The sequence below is a fragment of the Garra rufa genome, unplaced genomic scaffold, assembly GCF_049309525.1.
Source record: "Garra rufa unplaced genomic scaffold, GarRuf1.0 hap1_unplaced_002, whole genome shotgun sequence".
Taxonomy (NCBI): domain Eukaryota; kingdom Metazoa; phylum Chordata; class Actinopteri; order Cypriniformes; family Cyprinidae; genus Garra; species Garra rufa.
Genome location: NW_027394277.1, coordinates 13422059 through 13439558, shown reverse-complemented (window position 1 = coordinate 13439558; position 17500 = coordinate 13422059). Strand labels below are relative to the sequence as shown.

Sequence of the window (17500 nt, the reverse complement as noted above, 5' to 3'; positions counted from 1 at the left end):
ACGTGTTTTACCGCTCTATTTATTACAATCATTTACATGTATTATAGAGTTTTAAGTGTTTTACATGTTTTTTAGGCCATTTTATTACTCTTAACATTTTAAGTGTATATGTCTTTAATAAATGGATGGTTGGCCTGTCATGTGACTAGACACATGACAGGAAGCAGGAAGTACAACTGTATAAGAGAGCAGCATGACAAACAAAGGACAGTCACCAAACTGTTGGATTGAGGAGTTGCTAATTTTAGAGCTCACCTTTCCATTCACCACCTGCAAACTTTGGATTACACTTTCTGTGGATTGTATATACACTGGTGGACACTCACATTGGACTTATCAACACACTGGGGTTCTTGGACTGTTTTTAGGGTATGGACAAATGAACTGTATTCTTTTAACAGAGTTTACCTGTTTTTAGGGTATGGACAAATGAACTGTATTCTTTTAACAGAGTTTACCTAGTTTTATCGTGTTGTTTTAAAGTCTTTTATGTGAACCTTGTAAATACACCAAATCTATTTAAACCAATTTTCTTTTATGTCTCATTCTTTTAACCACTAGTCATCTCTCACAGTTAAATCTGACCCCATTTTAGTCTTGTAACTTGGCTGATAAGGCCGATTGTTACACTTTTATGGGAGACCGCCTGGGAATACCAGGTGCTGTAAGCTTTTGCCTTTTCTTCACTATTTATATAATATGCTGGCTTTTACGGAGGCTGATCTTTAAATAGCCCACTTTTTGGAGCAGCCCTCGCTTATGGCCATACCGCGCTGAGAGCGCCCGATCTCGTCTGATCTCGGAAGCTAAGCAGCGTCGGGCCTGGTTAGTACTTGGATGGGAGACCGCCTGGGAATACCAGGTGCTGTAAGCTTTTGCCTTTTCTTCACTATTTATATAATATGCTGGCTTTTACGGAGGCTGATCTTTAAATAGCCCACTTTTTGGAGCAGTCCTCCCTTATGGCCATACCGCGCTGAGAGCGCCCGATCTCGTCTGATCTCGGAAGCTAAGCAGCGTCGGGCCTGGTTAGTACTTGGATGGGAGACCGCCTGGGAATACCAGGTGCTGTAAGCTTTTGCCTTTTCTTCACTATTTATATAATATGCTGGCTTTTAGAAAGACGTGTTTTACCGCTCTATTTATTACAATCATTTACATGTATTATAGAGTTTTAAGTGTTTTACATGTTTTTTAGGCCATTTTATTACTCTTAACATTTTAAGTGTATGTGTCTTTAATAAATGGATGGTTGGCCTGTCATGTGACTAGACACATGACAGGAAGCAGGAAGTACAACTGTATAAGAGAGCAGCATGACAAACAAAGGACAGTCACCAAACTGTTGGATTAAGGAGTTGCTCATTTTAGAGCTCACCTTTCCATTCACCACCTGCAAACTTTGGATTACACTTTCTGTGGATTGTATATACACTGGTGGACACTCACATTGGACTTATCAACACACTGGGGTTCTTGGACTGTTTTTAGGGTATGGACAAATGAACTGTATTCTTTTAACAGAGTTTACCTGTTTTTAGGGTATGGACAAATGAACTGTATTCTTTTAACAGAGTTTACCTAGTTTTATCGTGTTGTTTTAAAGTCTTTTATGTGAACCTTGTAAATACACCAAATCTATTTAAACCAATTTTCTTTTATGTCTCATTCTTTTAACCACTAGTCATCTCTCACAGTTAAATCTGACCCCATTTTAGTCTTGTAACTCGGCTGATAAGGCCGATTGTTACACTTTTATGGGAGACCGCCTGGGAATACCAGGTGCTGTAAGCTTTTGCCTTTTCTTCACTATTTATATAATATGCTGGCTTTTACGGAGGCTGATCTTTAAATAGCCCACTTTTAGGAGCAGCCCTCGCTTATGGCCATACCGCGCTGAGAGCGCCCGATCTCGTCTGATCTCGGAAGCTAAGCAGCGTCGGGCCTGGTTAGTACTTGGATGGGAGACCGCCTGGGAATACCAGGTGCTGTAAGCTTTTGCCTTTTCTTCACTATTTATATAATATGCTGGCTTTTACGGAGGCTGATCTTTAAATAGCCCACTTTTTGGAGCAGCGCTCGCTTATGGCCATACCGCGCTGAGAGCGCCCGATCTCGTCTGATCTCGGAAGCTAAGCAGCGTCGGGCCTGGTTAGTACTTGGATGGGAGACCGCCTGGGAATGCCAGGTGCTGTAAGCTTTTGCCTTTTCTTCACTATTTATATAATATGCTGGCTTTTAGAAAGACGTGTTTTACCGCTCTATTTATTACAATCATTTACATGTATTATAGAGTTTTAAGTGTTTTACATGTTTTTTAGGCCATTTTATTACTCTTAACATTTTAAGTGTATGTGTCTTTAATAAATGGATGGTTGGCCTGTCATGTGACTAGACACATGACAGGAAGCAGGAAGTACAACTGTATAAGAGAGCAGCATGACAAACAAAGGACAGTCACCAAACTGTTGGATTGAGGAGTTGCTAATTTTAGAGCTCACCTTTCCATTCACCACCTGCAAACTTTGGATTACACTTTCTGTGGATTGTATATACACTGGTGGACACTCACATTGGACTTATCAACACACTGGGGTTCTTGGACTGTTTTTAGGGTATGGACAAATGAACTGTATTCTTTTAACAGAGTTTACCTGTTTTTAGGGTATGGACAAATGAACTGTATTCTTTTAACAGAGTTTACCTAGTTTTATCGTGTTGTTTTAAAGTCTTTTATGTGAACCTTGTAAATACACCAAATCTATTTAAACCAATTTTCTTTTATGTCTCATTCTTTTAACCACTAGTCATCTCTCACAGTTAAATCTGACCCCATTTTAGTCTTGTAACTCGGCTGATAAGGCCGATTGTTACACTTTTATGGGAGACCGCCTGGGAATACCAGGTGCTGTAAGCTTTTGCCTTTTCTTCACTATTTATATAATATGCTGGCTTTTACGGAGGCTGATCTTTAAATAGCCCACTTTTTGGAGCAGCCCTCGCTTATGGCCATACCGCGCTGAGAGCGCCCGATCTCGTCTGATCTCGGAAGCTAAGCAGCGTCGGGCCTGGTTAGTACTTGGATGGGAGACCGCCTGGGAATACCAGGTGCTGTAAGCTTTTGCCTTTTCTTCACTATTTATATAATATGCTGGCTTTTACGGAGGCTGATCTTTAAATAGCCCACTTTTTGGAGCAGCCCTCGCTTATGGCCATACCGCGCTGAGAGCGCCCGATCTCGTCTGATCTCGGAAGCTAAGCAGCGTCGGGCCTGGTTAGTACTTGGATGGGAGACCGCCTGGGAATGCCAGGTGCTGTAAGCTTTTGCCTTTTCTTCACTATTTATATAATATGCTGGCTTTTAGAAAGACGTGTTTTACCGCTCTATTTATTACAATCATTTACATGTATTATAGAGTTTTAAGTGTTTTACATGTTTTTTAGGCCATTTTATTACTCTTAACATTTTAAGTGTATATGTCTTTAATAAATGGATGGTTGGCCTGTCATGTGACTAGACACATGACAGGAAGCAGGAAGTACAACTGTATAAGAGAGCAGCATGACAAACAAAGGACAGTCACCAAACTGTTGGATTGAGGAGTTGCTAATTTTAGAGCTCACCTTTCCATTCACCACCTGCAAACTTTGGATTACACTTTCTGTGGATTGTATATACACTGGTGGACACTCACATTGGACTTATCAACACACTGGGGTTCTTGGACTGTTTTTAGGGTATGGACAAATGAACTGTATTCTTTTAACAGAGTTTACCTGTTTTTAGGGTATGGACAAATGAACTGTATTCTTTTAACAGAGTTTACCTAGTTTTATCGTGTTGTTTTAAAGTCTTTTATGTGAACCTTGTAAATACACCAAATCTATTTAAACCAATTTTCTTTTATGTCTCATTCTTTTAACCACTAGTCATCTCTCACAGTTAAATCTGACCCCATTTTAGTCTTGTAACTTGGCTGATAAGGCCGATTGTTACACTTTTATGGGAGACCGCCTGGGAATACCAGGTGCTGTAAGCTTTTGCCTTTTCTTCACTATTTATATAATATGCTGGCTTTTACGGAGGCTGATCTTTAAATAGCCCACTTTTTGGAGCAGCCCTCGCTTATGGCCATACCGCGCTGAGAGCGCCCGATCTCGTCTGATCTCGGAAGCTAAGCAGCGTCGGGCCTGGTTAGTACTTGGATGGGAGACCGCCTGGGAATACCAGGTGCTGTAAGCTTTTGCCTTTTCTTCACTATTTATATAATATGCTGGCTTTTACGGAGGCTGATCTTTAAATAGCCCACTTTTTGGAGCAGTCCTCCCTTATGGCCATACCGCGCTGAGAGCGCCCGATCTCGTCTGATCTCGGAAGCTAAGCAGCGTCGGGCCTGGTTAGTACTTGGATGGGAGACCGCCTGGGAATACCAGGTGCTGTAAGCTTTTGCCTTTTCTTCACTATTTATATAATATGCTGGCTTTTAGAAAGACGTGTTTTACCGCTCTATTTATTACAATCATTTACATGTATTATAGAGTTTTAAGTGTTTTACATGTTTTTTAGGCCATTTTATTACTCTTAACATTTTAAGTGTATGTGTCTTTAATAAATGGATGGTTGGCCTGTCATGTGACTAGACACATGACAGGAAGCAGGAAGTACAACTGTATAAGAGAGCAGCATGACAAACAAAGGACAGTCACCAAACTGTTGGATTAAGGAGTTGCTCATTTTAGAGCTCACCTTTCCATTCACCACCTGCAAACTTTGGATTACACTTTCTGTGGATTGTATATACACTGGTGGACACTCACATTGGACTTATCAACACACTGGGGTTCTTGGACTGTTTTTAGGGTATGGACAAATGAACTGTATTCTTTTAACAGAGTTTACCTGTTTTTAGGGTATGGACAAATGAACTGTATTCTTTTAACAGAGTTTACCTAGTTTTATCGTGTTGTTTTAAAGTCTTTTATGTGAACCTTGTAAATACACCAAATCTATTTAAACCAATTTTCTTTTATGTCTCATTCTTTTAACCACTAGTCATCTCTCACAGTTAAATCTGACCCCATTTTAGTCTTGTAACTCGGCTGATAAGGCCGATTGTTACACTTTTATGGGAGACCGCCTGGGAATACCAGGTGCTGTAAGCTTTTGCCTTTTCTTCACTATTTATATAATATGCTGGCTTTTACGGAGGCTGATCTTTAAATAGCCCACTTTTAGGAGCAGCCCTCGCTTATGGCCATACCGCGCTGAGAGCGCCCGATCTCGTCTGATCTCGGAAGCTAAGCAGCGTCGGGCCTGGTTAGTACTTGGATGGGAGACCGCCTGGGAATACCAGGTGCTGTAAGCTTTTGCCTTTTCTTCACTATTTATATAATATGCTGGCTTTTACGGAGGCTGATCTTTAAATAGCCCACTTTTTGGAGCAGCCCTCGCTTATGGCCATACCGCGCTGAGAGCGCCCGATCTCGTCTGATCTCGGAAGCTAAGCAGCGTCGGGCCTGGTTAGTACTTGGATGGGAGACCGCCTGGGAATGCCAGGTGCTGTAAGCTTTTGCCTTTTCTTCACTATTTATATAATATGCTGGCTTTTAGAAAGACGTGTTTTACCGCTCTATTTATTACAATCATTTACATGTATTATAGAGTTTTAAGTGTTTTACATGTTTTTTAGGCCATTTTATTACTCTTAACATTTTAAGTGTATATGTCTTTAATAAATGGATGGTTGGCCTGTCATGTGACTAGACACATGACAGGAAGCAGGAAGTACAACTGTATAAGAGAGCAGCATGACAAACAAAGGACAGTCACCAAACTGTTGGATTGAGGAGTTGCTAATTTTAGAGCTCACCTTTCCATTCACCACCTGCAAACTTTGGATTACACTTTCTGTGGATTGTATATACACTGGTGGACACTCACATTGGACTTATCAACACACTGGGGTTCTTGGACTGTTTTTAGGGTATGGACAAATGAACTGTATTCTTTTAACAGAGTTTACCTGTTTTTAGGGTATGGACAAATGAACTGTATTCTTTTAACAGAGTTTACCTAGTTTTATCGTGTTGTTTTAAAGTCTTTTATGTGAACCTTGTAAATACACCAAATCTATTTAAACCAATTTTCTTTTATGTCTCATTCTTTTAACCACTAGTCATCTCTCACAGTTAAATCTGACCCCATTTTAGTCTTGTAACTTGGCTGATAAGGCCGATTGTTACACTTTTATGGGAGACCGCCTGGGAATACCAGGTGCTGTAAGCTTTTGCCTTTTCTTCACTATTTATATAATATGCTGGCTTTTACGGAGGCTGATCTTTAAATAGCCCACTTTTTGGAGCAGCCCTCGCTTATGGCCATACCGCGCTGAGAGCGCCCGATCTCGTCTGATCTCGGAAGCTAAGCAGCGTCGGGCCTGGTTAGTACTTGGATGGGAGACCGCCTGGGAATACCAGGTGCTGTAAGCTTTTGCCTTTTCTTCACTATTTATATAATATGCTGGCTTTTACGGAGGCTGATCTTTAAATAGCCCACTTTTTGGAGCAGTCCTCCCTTATGGCCATACCGCGCTGAGAGCGCCCGATCTCGTCTGATCTCGGAAGCTAAGCAGCGTCGGGCCTGGTTAGTACTTGGATGGGAGACCGCCTGGGAATACCAGGTGCTGTAAGCTTTTGCCTTTTATTCACTATTTATATAATATGCTGGCTTTTAGAAAGACGTGTTTTACCGCTCTATTTATTACAATCATTTACATGTATTATAGAGTTTTAAGTGTTTTACATGTTTTTTAGGCCATTTTATTACTCTTAACATTTTAAGTGTATGTGTCTTTAATAAATGGATGGTTGGCCTGTCATGTGACTAGACACATGACAGGAAGCAGGAAGTACAACTGTATAAGAGAGCAGCATGACAAACAAAGGACAGTCACCAAACTGTTGGATTAAGGAGTTGCTCATTTTAGAGCTCACCTTTCCATTCACCACCTGCAAACTTTGGATTACACTTTCTGTGGATTGTATATACACTGGTGGACACTCACATTGGACTTATCAACACACTGGGGTTCTTGGACTGTTTTTAGGGTATGGACAAATGAACTGTATTCTTTTAACAGAGTTTACCTGTTTTTAGGGTATGGACAAATGAACTGTATTCTTTTAACAGAGTTTACCTAGTTTTATCGTGTTGTTTTAAAGTCTTTTATGTGAACCTTGTAAATACACCAAATCTATTTAAACCAATTTTCTTTTATGTCTCATTCTTTTAACCACTAGTCATCTCTCACAGTTAAATCTGACCCCATTTTAGTCTTGTAACTCGGCTGATAAGGCCGATTGTTACACTTTTATGGGAGACCGCCTGGGAATACCAGGTGCTGTAAGCTTTTGCCTTTTCTTCACTATTTATATAATATGCTGGCTTTTACGGAGGCTGATCTTTAAATAGCCCACTTTTAGGAGCAGCCCTCGCTTATGGCCATACCGCGCTGAGAGCGCCCGATCTCGTCTGATCTCGGAAGCTAAGCAGCGTCGGGCCTGGTTAGTACTTGGATGGGAGACCGCCTGGGAATACCAGGTGCTGTAAGCTTTTGCCTTTTCTTCACTATTTATATAATATGCTGGCTTTTACGGAGGCTGATCTTTAAATAGCCCACTTTTTGGAGCAGCCCTCGCTTATGGCCATACCGCGCTGAGAGCGCCCGATCTCGTCTGATCTCGGAAGCTAAGCAGCGTCGCGCCTGGTTAGTACTTGGATGGGAGACCGCCTGGGAATGCCAGGTGCTGTAAGCTTTTGCCTTTTCTTCACTATTTATATAATATGCTGGCTTTTAGAAAGACGTGTTTTACCGCTCTATTTATTACAATCATTTACATGTATTATAGAGTTTTAAGTGTTTTACATGTTTTTTAGGCCATTTTATTACTCTTAACATTTTAAGTGTATGTGTCTTTAATAAATGGATGGTTGGCCTGTCATGTGACTAGACACATGACAGGAAGCAGGAAGTACAACTGTATAAGAGAGCAGCATGACAAACAAAGGACAGTCACCAAACTGTTGGATTGAGGAGTTGCTAATTTTAGAGCTCACCTTTCCATTCACCACCTGCAAACTTTGGATTACACTTTCTGTGGATTGTATATACACTGGTGGACACTCACATTGGACTTATCAACACACTGGGGTTCTTGGACTGTTTTTAGGGTATGGACAAATGAACTGTATTCTTTTAACAGAGTTTACCTGTTTTTAGGGTATGGACAAATGAACTGTATTCTTTTAACAGAGTTTACCTAGTTTTATCGTGTTGTTTTAAAGTCTTTTATGTGAACCTTGTAAATACACCAAATCTATTTAAACCAATTTTCTTTTATGTCTCATTCTTTTAACCACTAGTCATCTCTCACAGTTAAATCTGACCCCATTTTAGTCTTGTAACTCGGCTGATAAGGCCGATTGTTACACTTTTATGGGAGACCGCCTGGGAATACCAGGTGCTGTAAGCTTTTGCCTTTTCTTCACTATTTATATAATATGCTGGCTTTTACGGAGGCTGATCTTTAAATAGCCCACTTTTTGGAGCAGCCCTCGCTTATGGCCATACCGCGCTGAGAGCGCCCGATCTCGTCTGATCTCGGAAGCTAAGCAGCGTCGGGCCTGGTTAGTACTTGGATGGGAGACCGCCTGGGAATACCAGGTGCTGTAAGCTTTTGCCTTTTCTTCACTATTTATATAATATGCTGGCTTTTAGAAAGACGTGTTTTACCGCTCTATTTATTACAATCATTTAAATGTATTATAGAGTTTTAAGTGTTTTACATGTTTTTTAGGCCATTTTATTACTCTTAACATTTTAAGTGTATGTGTCTTTAATAAATGGATGGTTGGCCTGTCATGTGACTAGACACATGACAGGAAGCAGGAAGTACAACTGTATAAGAGAGCAGCATGACAAACAAAGGACAGTCACCAAACTGTTGGATTAAGGAGTTGCTCATTTTAGAGCTCACCTTTCCATTCACCACCTGCAAACTTTGGATTACACTTTCTGTGGATTGTATATACACTGGTGGACACTCACATTGGACTTATCAACACACTGGGGTTCTTGGACTGTTTTTAGGGTATGGACAAATGAACTGTATTCTTTTAACAGAGTTTACCTGTTTTTAGGGTATGGACAAATGAACTGTATTCTTTTAACAGAGTTTACCTAGTTTTATCGTGTTGTTTTAAAGTCTTTTATGTGAACCTTGTAAATACACCAAATCTATTTAAACCAATTTTCTTTTATGTCTCATTCTTTTAACCACTAGTCATCTCTCACAGTTAAATCTGACCCCATTTTAGTCTTGTAACTCGGCTGATAAGGCCGATTGTTACACTTTTATGGGAGACCGCCTGGGAATACCAGGTGCTGTAAGCTTTTGCCTTTTCTTCACTATTTATATAATATGCTGGCTTTTACGGAGGCTGATCTTTAAATAGCCCACTTTTAGGAGCAGCCCTCGCTTATGGCCATACCGCGCTGAGAGCGCCCGATCTCGTCTGATCTCGGAAGCTAAGCAGCGTCGGGCCTGGTTAGTACTTGGATGGGAGACCGCCTGGGAATACCAGGTGCTGTAAGCTTTTGCCTTTTCTTCACTATTTATATAATATGCTGGCTTTTACGGAGGCTGATCTTTAAATAGCCCACTTTTTGGAGCAGCGCTCGCTTATGGCCATACCGCGCTGAGAGCGCCCGATCTCGTCTGATCTCGGAAGCTAAGCAGCGTCGGGCCTGGTTAGTACTTGGATGGGAGACCGCCTGGGAATGCCAGGTGCTGTAAGCTTTTGCCTTTTCTTCACTATTTATATAATATGCTGGCTTTTAGAAAGACGTGTTTTACCGCTCTATTTATTACAATCATTTACATGTATTATAGAGTTTTAAGTGTTTTACATGTTTTTTAGGCCATTTTATTACTCTTAACATTTTAAGTGTATGTGTCTTTAATAAATGGATGGTTGGCCTGTCATGTGACTAGACACATGACAGGAAGCAGGAAGTACAACTGTATAAGAGAGCAGCATGACAAACAAAGGACAGTCACCAAACTGTTGGATTGAGGAGTTGCTAATTTTAGAGCTCACCTTTCCATTCACCACCTGCAAACTTTGGATTACACTTTCTGTAGATTGTATATACACTGGTGGACACTCACATTGGACTTATCAACACACTGGGGTTCTTGGACTGTTTTTAGGGTATGGACAAATGAACTGTATTCTTTTAACAGAGTTTACCTGTTTTTAGGGTATGGACAAATGAACTGTATTCTTTTAACAGAGTTTACCTAGTTTTATCGTGTTGTTTTAAAGTCTTTTATGTGAACCTTGTAAATACACCAAATCTATTTAAACCAATTTTCTTTTATGTCTCATTCTTTTAACCACTAGTCATCTCTCACAGTTAAATCTGACCCCATTTTAGTCTTGTAACTCGGCTGATAAGGCCGATTGTTACACTTTTATGGGAGACCGCCTGGGAATACCAGGTGCTGTAAGCTTTTGCCTTTTCTTCACTATTTATATAATATGCTGGCTTTTACGGAGGCTGATCTTTAAATAGCCCACTTTTTGGAGCAGCCCTCGCTTATGGCCATACCGCGCTGAGAGCGCCCGATCTCGTATGATCTCGGAAGCTAAGCAGCGTCGGGCCTGGTTAGTACTTGGATGGGAGACCGCCTGGGAATACCAGGTGCTGTAAGCTTTTGCCTTTTCTTCACTATTTATATAATATGCTGGCTTTTACGGAGGCTGATCTTTAAATAGCCCACTTTTTGGAGCAGCCCTCGCTTATGGCCATACCGCGCTGAGAGGGCCCGATCTCGTCTGATCTCGGAAGCTAAGCAGCGTCGGGCCTGGTTAGTACTTGGATGGGAGACCGCCTGGGAATACCAGGTGCTGTAAGCTTTTGCCTTTTCTTCACTATTTATATAATATGCTGGCTTTTAGAAAGACGTGTTTTACCGCTCTATTTATTACAATCATTTACATGTATTATAGAGTTTTAAGTGTTTTACATGTTTTTTAGGCCATTTTATTACTCTTAACATTTTAAGTGTATGTGTCTTTAATAAATGGATGGTTGGCCTGTCATGTGACTAGACACATGACAGGAAGCAGGAAGTACAACTGTATAAGAGAGCAGCATGACAAACAAAGGACAGTCACCAAACTGTTGGATTGAGGAGTTGCTAATTTTAGAGCTCACCTTTCCATTCACCACCTGCAAACTTTGGATTACACTTTCTGTGGATTGTATATACACTGGTGGACACTCACATTGGACTTATCAACACACTGGGGTTCTTGGACTGTTTTTAGGGTATGGACAAATGAACTGTATTCTTTTAACAGAGTTTACCTGTTTTTAGGGTATGGACAAATGAACTGTATTCTTTTAACAGAGTTTACCTAGTTTTATCGTGTTGTTTTAAAGTCTTTTATGTGAACCTTGTAAATACACCAAATCTATTTAAACCAATTTTCTTTTATGTCTCATTCTTTTAACCACTAGTCATCTCTCACAGTTAAATCTGACCCCATTTTAGTCTTGTAACTCGGCTGATAAGGCCGATTGTTACACTTTTATGGGAGACCGCCTGGGAATACCAGGTGCTGTAAGCTTTTGCCTTTTCTTCACTATTTATATAATATGCTGGCTTTTACGGAGGCTGATCTTTAAATAGCCCACTTTTTGGAGCAGCCCTCGCTTATGGCCATACCGCGCTGAGAGCGCCCGATCTCGTCTGATCTCGGAAGCTAAGCAGCGTCGGGCCTGGTTAGTACTTGGATGGGAGACCGCCTGGGAATACCAGGTGCTGTAAGCTTTTGCCTTTTCTTCACTATTTATATAATATGCTGGCTTTTAGAAAGACGTGTTTTACCGCTCTATTTATTACAATCATTTAAATGTATTATAGAGTTTTAAGTGTTTTACATGTTTTTTAGGCCATTTTATTACTCTTAACATTTTAAGTGTATGTGTCTTTAATAAATGGATGGTTGGCCTGTCATGTGACTAGACACATGACAGGAAGCAGGAAGTACAACTGTATAAGAGAGCAGCATGACAAACAAAGGACAGTCACCAAACTGTTGGATTAAGGAGTTGCTCATTTTAGAGCTCACCTTTCCATTCACCACCTGCAAACTTTGGATTACACTTTCTGTGGATTGTATATACACTGGTGGACACTCACATTGGACTTATCAACACACTGGGGTTCTTGGACTGTTTTTAGGGTATGGACAAATGAACTGTATTCTTTTAACAGAGTTTACCTGTTTTTAGGGTATGGACAAATGAACTGTATTCTTTTAACAGAGTTTACCTAGTTTTATCGTGTTGTTTTAAAGTCTTTTATGTGAACCTTGTAAATACACCAAATCTATTTAAACCAATTTTCTTTTATGTCTCATTCTTTTAACCACTAGTCATCTCTCACAGTTAAATCTGACCCCATTTTAGTCTTGTAACTCGGCTGATAAGGCCGATTGTTACACTTTTATGGGAGACCGCCTGGGAATACCAGGTGCTGTAAGCTTTTGCCTTTTCTTCACTATTTATATAATATGCTGGCTTTTACGGAGGCTGATCTTTAAATAGCCCACTTTTTGGAGCAGCCCTCGCTTATGGCCATACCGCGCTGAGAGCGCCCGATTTCGTCTGATCTCGGAAGCTAAGCAGCGTCGGGCCTGGTTAGTACTTGGATGGGAGACCGCCTGGGAATACCAGGTGCTGTAAGCTTTTGCCTTTTCTTCACTATTTATATAATATGCTGGCTTTTACGGAGGCTGATCTTTAAATAGCCCACTTTTTGGAGCAGTCCTCCCTTATGGCCATACCGCGCTGAGAGCGCCCGATCTCGTCTGATCTCGGAAGCTAAGCAGCGTCGGGCCTGGTTAGTACTTGGATGGGAGACCGCCTGGGAATACCAGGTGCTGTAAGCTTTTGCCTTTTCTTCACTATTTATATAATATGCTGGCTTTTAGAAAGACGTGTTTTACCGCTCTATTTATTACAATCATTTACATGTATTATAGAGTTTTAAGTGTTTTACATGTTTTTTAGGCCATTTTATTACTCTTAACATTTTAAGTGTATGTGTCTTTAATAAATGGATGGTTGGCCTGTCATGTGACTAGACACATGACAGGAAGCAGGAAGTACAACTGTATAAGAGAGCAGCATGACAAACAAAGGACAGTCACCAAACTGTTGGATTAAGGAGTTGCTCATTTTAGAGCTCACCTTTCCATTCACCACCTGCAAACTTTGGATTACACTTTCTGTGGATTGTATATACACTGGTGGACACTCACATTGGACTTATCAACACACTGGGGTTCTTGGACTGTTTTTAGGGTATGGACAAATGAACTGTATTCTTTTAACAGAGTTTACCTGTTTTTAGGGTATGGACAAATGAACTGTATTCTTTTAACAGAGTTTACCTAGTTTTATCGTGTTGTTTTAAAGTCTTTTATGTGAACCTTGTAAATACACCAAATCTATTTAAACCAATTTTCTTTTATGTCTCATTCTTTTAACCACTAGTCATCTCTCACAGTTAAATCTGACCCCATTTTAGTCTTGTAACTCGGCTGATAAGGCCGATTGTTACACTTTTATGGGAGACCGCCTGGGAATACCAGGTGCTGTAAGCTTTTGCCTTTTCTTCACTATTTATATAATATGCTGGCTTTTACGGAGGCTGATCTTTAAATAGCCCACTTTTTGGAGCAGCCTTGGCTTATGGCCATACCGCGCTGAGAGCGCCCGATCTCGTCTGATCTCGGAAGCTAAGCAGCGTCGGGCCTGGTTAGTACTTGGATGGGAGACCGCCTGGGAATACCAGGTGCTGTAAGCTTTTGCCTTTTCTTCACTATTTATATAATATGCTGGCTTTTAGAAAGACGTGTTTTACCGCTCTATTTATTACAATCATTTAAATGTATTATAGAGTTTTAAGTGTTTTACATGTTTTTTAGGCCATTTTATTACTCTTAACATTTTAAGTGTATGTGTCTTTAATAAATGGATGGTTGGCCTGTCATGTGACTAGACACATGACAGGAAGCAGGAAGTACAACTGTATAAGAGAGCAGCATGACAAACAAAGGACAGTCACCAAACTGTTGGATTAAGGAGTTGCTCATTTTAGAGCTCACCTTTCCATTCACCACCTGCAAACTTTGGATTACACTTTCTGTGGATTGTATATACACTGGTGGACACTCACATTGGACTTATCAACACACTGGGGTTCTTGGACTGTTTTTAGGGTATGGACAAATGAACTGTATTCTTTTAACAGAGTTTACCTGTTTTTAGGGTATGGACAAATGAACTGTATTCTTTTAACAGAGTTTACCTAGTTTTATCGTGTTGTTTTAAAGTCTTTTATGTGAACCTTGTAAATACACCAAATCTATTTAAACCAATTTTCTTTTATGTCTCATTCTTTTAACCACTAGTCATCTCTCACAGTTAAATCTGACCCCATTTTAGTCTTGTAACTCGGCTGATAAGGCCGATTGTTACACTTTTATGGGAGACCGCCTGGGAATACCAGGTGCTGTAAGCTTTTGCCTTTTCTTCACTATTTATATAATATGCTGGCTTTTACGGAGGCTGATCTTTAAATAGCCCACTTTTTGGAGCAGCCTTGGCTTATGGCCATACCGCGCTGAGAGCGCCCGATCTCGTCTGATCTCGGAAGCTAAGCAGCGTCGGGCCTGGTTAGTACTTGGATGGGAGACCGCCTGGGAATACCAGGTGCTGTAAGCTTTTGCCTTTTCTTCACTATTTATATAATATGCTGGCTTTTAGAAAGACGTGTTTTACCGCTCTATTTATTACAATCATTTAAATGTATTATAGAGTTTTAAGTGTTTTACATGTTTTTTAGGCCATTTTATTACTCTTAACATTTTAAGTGTATGTGTCTTTAATAAATGGATGGTTGGCCTGTCATGTGACTAGACACATGACAGGAAGCAGGAAGTACAACTGTATAAGAGAGCAGCATGACAAACAAAGGACAGTCACCAAACTGTTGGATTAAGGAGTTGCTCATTTTAGAGCTCACCTTTCCATTCACCACCTGCAAACTTTGGATTACACTTTCTGTGGATTGTATATACACTGGTGGACACTCACATTGGACTTATCAACACACTGGGGTTCTTGGACTGTTTTTAGGGTATGGACAAATGAACTGTATTCTTTTAACAGAGTTTACCTGTTTTTAGGGTATGGACAAATGAACTGTATTCTTTTAACAGAGTTTACCTAGTTTTATCGTGTTGTTTTAAAGTCTTTTATGTGAACCTTGTAAATACACCAAATCTATTTAAACCAATTTTCTTTTATGTCTCATTCTTTTAACCACTAGTCATCTCTCACAGTTAAATCTGACCCCATTTTAGTCTTGTAACTCGGCTGATAAGGCCGATTGTTACACTTTTATGGGAGACCGCCTGGGAATACCAGGTGCTGTAAGCTTTTGCCTTTTCTTCACTATTTATATAATATGCTGGCTTTTACGGAGGCTGATCTTTAAATAGCCCACTTTTTGGAGCAGCCCTCGCTTATGGCCATACCGCGCTGAGAGCGCCCGATCTCGTCTGATCTCGGAAGCTAAGCAGCGTCGGGCCTGGTTAGTACTTGGATGGGAGACCGCCTGGGAATACCAGGTGCTGTAAGCTTTTGCCTTTTCTTCACTATTTATATAATATGCTGGCTTTTACGGAGGCTGATCTTTAAATAGCCCACTTTTTGGAGCAGTCCTCCCTTATGGCCATACCGCGCTGAGAGCGCCCGATCTCGTCTGATCTCGGAAGCTAAGCAGCGTCGGGCCTGGTTAGTACTTGGATGGGAGACCGCCTGGGAATACCAGGTGCTGTAAGCTTTTGCCTTTTCTTCACTATTTATATAATATGCTGGCTTTTAGAAAGACGTGTTTTACCGCTCTATTTATTACAATCATTTACATGTATTATAGAGTTTTAAGTGTTTTACATGTTTTTTAGGCCATTTTATTACTCTTAACATTTTAAGTGTATGTGTCTTTAATAAATGGATGGTTGGCCTGTCATGTGACTAGACACATGACAGGAAGCAGGAAGTACAACTGTATAAGAGAGCAGCATGACAAACAAAGGACAGTCACCAAACTGTTGGATTAAGGAGTTGCTCATTTTAGAGCTCACCTTTCCATTCACCACCTGCAAACTTTGGATTACACTTTCTGTGGATTGTATATACACTGGTGGACACTCACATTGGACTTATCAACACACTGGGGTTCTTGGACTGTTTTTAGGGTATGGACAAATGAACTGTATTCTTTTAACAGAGTTTACCTGTTTTTAGGGTATGGACAAATGAACTGTATTCTTTTAACAGAGTTTACCTAGTTTTATCGTGTTGTTTTAAAGTCTTTTATGTGAACCTTGTAAATACACCAAATCTATTTAAACCAATTTTCTTTTATGTCTCATTCTTTTAACCACTAGTCATCTCTCACAGTTAAATCTGACCCCATTTTAGTCTTGTAACTCGGCTGATAAGGCCGATTGTTACACTTTTATGGGAGACCGCCTGGGAATACCAGGTGCTGTAAGCTTTTGCCTTTTCTTCACTATTTATATAATATGCTGGCTTTTACGGAGGCTGATCTTTAAATAGCCCACTTTTAGGAGCAGCCCTCGCTTATGGCCATACCGCGCTGAGAGCGCCCGATCTCGTCTGATCTCGGAAGCTAAGCAGCGTCGGGCCTGGTTAGTACTTGGATGGGAGACCGCCTGGGAATACCAGGTGCTGTAAGCTTTTGCCTTTTCTTCACTATTTATATAATATGCTGGCTTTTACGGAGGCTGATCTTTAAATAGCCCACTTTTTGGAGCAGCGCTCGCTTATGGCCATACCGCGCTGAGAGCGCCCGATCTCGTCTGATCTCGGAAGCTAAGCAGCGTCGGGCCTGGTTAGTACTTGGATGGGAGACCGCCTGGGAATGCCAGGTGCTGTAAGCTTTTGCCTTTTCTTCACTATTTATATAATATGCTGGCTTTTAGAAAGACGTGTTTTACCGCTCTATTTATTACAATCATTTACATGTATTATAGAGTTTTAAGTGTTTTACATGTTTTTTAGGCCATTTTATTACTCTTAACATTTTAAGTGTATGTGTCTTTAATAAATGGATGGTTGGCCTGTCATGTGACTAGACACATGACAGGAAGCAGGAAGTACAACTGTATAAGAGAGCAGCATGACAAACAAAGGACAGTCACCAAACTGTTGGATTGAGGAGTTGCTAATTTTAGAGCTCACCTTTCCATTCACCACCTGCAAACTTTGGATTACACTTTCTGTGGATTGTATATACACTGGTGGACACTCACATTGGACTTATCAACACA

The 17500-nt window shown here is 40.5% G+C and overlaps 1 protein-coding gene and 28 non-coding genes across 29 annotated transcripts in view; 28 read left to right on the top strand and 1 right to left on the bottom strand.

Moving 5' to 3' along the window:
* Nucleotides 1-17500, bottom strand: part of LOC141305375 (uncharacterized) — a 566500-nt gene that overhangs the window by 213674 nt on the left and 335326 nt on the right. The gene's annotated exons all lie outside the window — the stretch shown is intronic.
* LOC141308169 (5S ribosomal RNA) lies at nt 756-874 on the top strand. Its single transcript, XR_012347092.1, has one exon. It is a non-coding gene; the product is annotated as a 5S ribosomal RNA (ribosomal RNA).
* LOC141306735 (5S ribosomal RNA) lies at nt 959-1077 on the top strand. Its single transcript, XR_012345692.1, has one exon. It is a non-coding gene; the product is annotated as a 5S ribosomal RNA (ribosomal RNA).
* Nucleotides 1879-1997, top strand: LOC141308168 (5S ribosomal RNA). Its single transcript, XR_012347091.1, has one exon. It is a non-coding gene; the product is annotated as a 5S ribosomal RNA (ribosomal RNA).
* On the top strand, nt 2082-2200 carry LOC141305545 (5S ribosomal RNA). Its single transcript, XR_012344510.1, has one exon. It is a non-coding gene; the product is annotated as a 5S ribosomal RNA (ribosomal RNA).
* LOC141308167 (5S ribosomal RNA) lies at nt 3002-3120 on the top strand. The gene has a single exon (XR_012347090.1). It is a non-coding gene; the product is annotated as a 5S ribosomal RNA (ribosomal RNA).
* Nucleotides 3205-3323, top strand: LOC141305544 (5S ribosomal RNA). The gene has a single exon (XR_012344509.1). It is a non-coding gene; the product is annotated as a 5S ribosomal RNA (ribosomal RNA).
* Nucleotides 4125-4243, top strand: LOC141308166 (5S ribosomal RNA). Its single transcript, XR_012347089.1, has one exon. It is a non-coding gene; the product is annotated as a 5S ribosomal RNA (ribosomal RNA).
* Nucleotides 4328-4446, top strand: LOC141306734 (5S ribosomal RNA). Its single transcript, XR_012345691.1, has one exon. It is a non-coding gene; the product is annotated as a 5S ribosomal RNA (ribosomal RNA).
* On the top strand, nt 5248-5366 carry LOC141308165 (5S ribosomal RNA). Its single transcript, XR_012347087.1, has one exon. It is a non-coding gene; the product is annotated as a 5S ribosomal RNA (ribosomal RNA).
* On the top strand, nt 5451-5569 carry LOC141305543 (5S ribosomal RNA). The gene has a single exon (XR_012344508.1). It is a non-coding gene; the product is annotated as a 5S ribosomal RNA (ribosomal RNA).
* LOC141308164 (5S ribosomal RNA) lies at nt 6371-6489 on the top strand. The gene has a single exon (XR_012347086.1). It is a non-coding gene; the product is annotated as a 5S ribosomal RNA (ribosomal RNA).
* Nucleotides 6574-6692, top strand: LOC141306733 (5S ribosomal RNA). Its single transcript, XR_012345690.1, has one exon. It is a non-coding gene; the product is annotated as a 5S ribosomal RNA (ribosomal RNA).
* On the top strand, nt 7494-7612 carry LOC141308163 (5S ribosomal RNA). Its single transcript, XR_012347085.1, has one exon. It is a non-coding gene; the product is annotated as a 5S ribosomal RNA (ribosomal RNA).
* Nucleotides 7697-7815, top strand: LOC141307482 (5S ribosomal RNA). The gene has a single exon (XR_012346435.1). It is a non-coding gene; the product is annotated as a 5S ribosomal RNA (ribosomal RNA).
* Nucleotides 8617-8735, top strand: LOC141308162 (5S ribosomal RNA). Its single transcript, XR_012347084.1, has one exon. It is a non-coding gene; the product is annotated as a 5S ribosomal RNA (ribosomal RNA).
* On the top strand, nt 9537-9655 carry LOC141308161 (5S ribosomal RNA). The gene has a single exon (XR_012347083.1). It is a non-coding gene; the product is annotated as a 5S ribosomal RNA (ribosomal RNA).
* Nucleotides 9740-9858, top strand: LOC141305542 (5S ribosomal RNA). The gene has a single exon (XR_012344507.1). It is a non-coding gene; the product is annotated as a 5S ribosomal RNA (ribosomal RNA).
* LOC141305584 (5S ribosomal RNA) lies at nt 10660-10778 on the top strand. Its single transcript, XR_012344548.1, has one exon. It is a non-coding gene; the product is annotated as a 5S ribosomal RNA (ribosomal RNA).
* LOC141307136 (5S ribosomal RNA) lies at nt 10863-10981 on the top strand. Its single transcript, XR_012346091.1, has one exon. It is a non-coding gene; the product is annotated as a 5S ribosomal RNA (ribosomal RNA).
* Nucleotides 11783-11901, top strand: LOC141308158 (5S ribosomal RNA). The gene has a single exon (XR_012347081.1). It is a non-coding gene; the product is annotated as a 5S ribosomal RNA (ribosomal RNA).
* On the top strand, nt 12703-12821 carry LOC141306568 (5S ribosomal RNA). The gene has a single exon (XR_012345526.1). It is a non-coding gene; the product is annotated as a 5S ribosomal RNA (ribosomal RNA).
* LOC141306732 (5S ribosomal RNA) lies at nt 12906-13024 on the top strand. Its single transcript, XR_012345689.1, has one exon. It is a non-coding gene; the product is annotated as a 5S ribosomal RNA (ribosomal RNA).
* On the top strand, nt 13826-13944 carry LOC141308157 (5S ribosomal RNA). The gene has a single exon (XR_012347080.1). It is a non-coding gene; the product is annotated as a 5S ribosomal RNA (ribosomal RNA).
* Nucleotides 14746-14864, top strand: LOC141308156 (5S ribosomal RNA). The gene has a single exon (XR_012347079.1). It is a non-coding gene; the product is annotated as a 5S ribosomal RNA (ribosomal RNA).
* On the top strand, nt 15666-15784 carry LOC141308155 (5S ribosomal RNA). Its single transcript, XR_012347078.1, has one exon. It is a non-coding gene; the product is annotated as a 5S ribosomal RNA (ribosomal RNA).
* Nucleotides 15869-15987, top strand: LOC141306729 (5S ribosomal RNA). Its single transcript, XR_012345687.1, has one exon. It is a non-coding gene; the product is annotated as a 5S ribosomal RNA (ribosomal RNA).
* Nucleotides 16789-16907, top strand: LOC141308154 (5S ribosomal RNA). Its single transcript, XR_012347076.1, has one exon. It is a non-coding gene; the product is annotated as a 5S ribosomal RNA (ribosomal RNA).
* LOC141305541 (5S ribosomal RNA) lies at nt 16992-17110 on the top strand. Its single transcript, XR_012344505.1, has one exon. It is a non-coding gene; the product is annotated as a 5S ribosomal RNA (ribosomal RNA).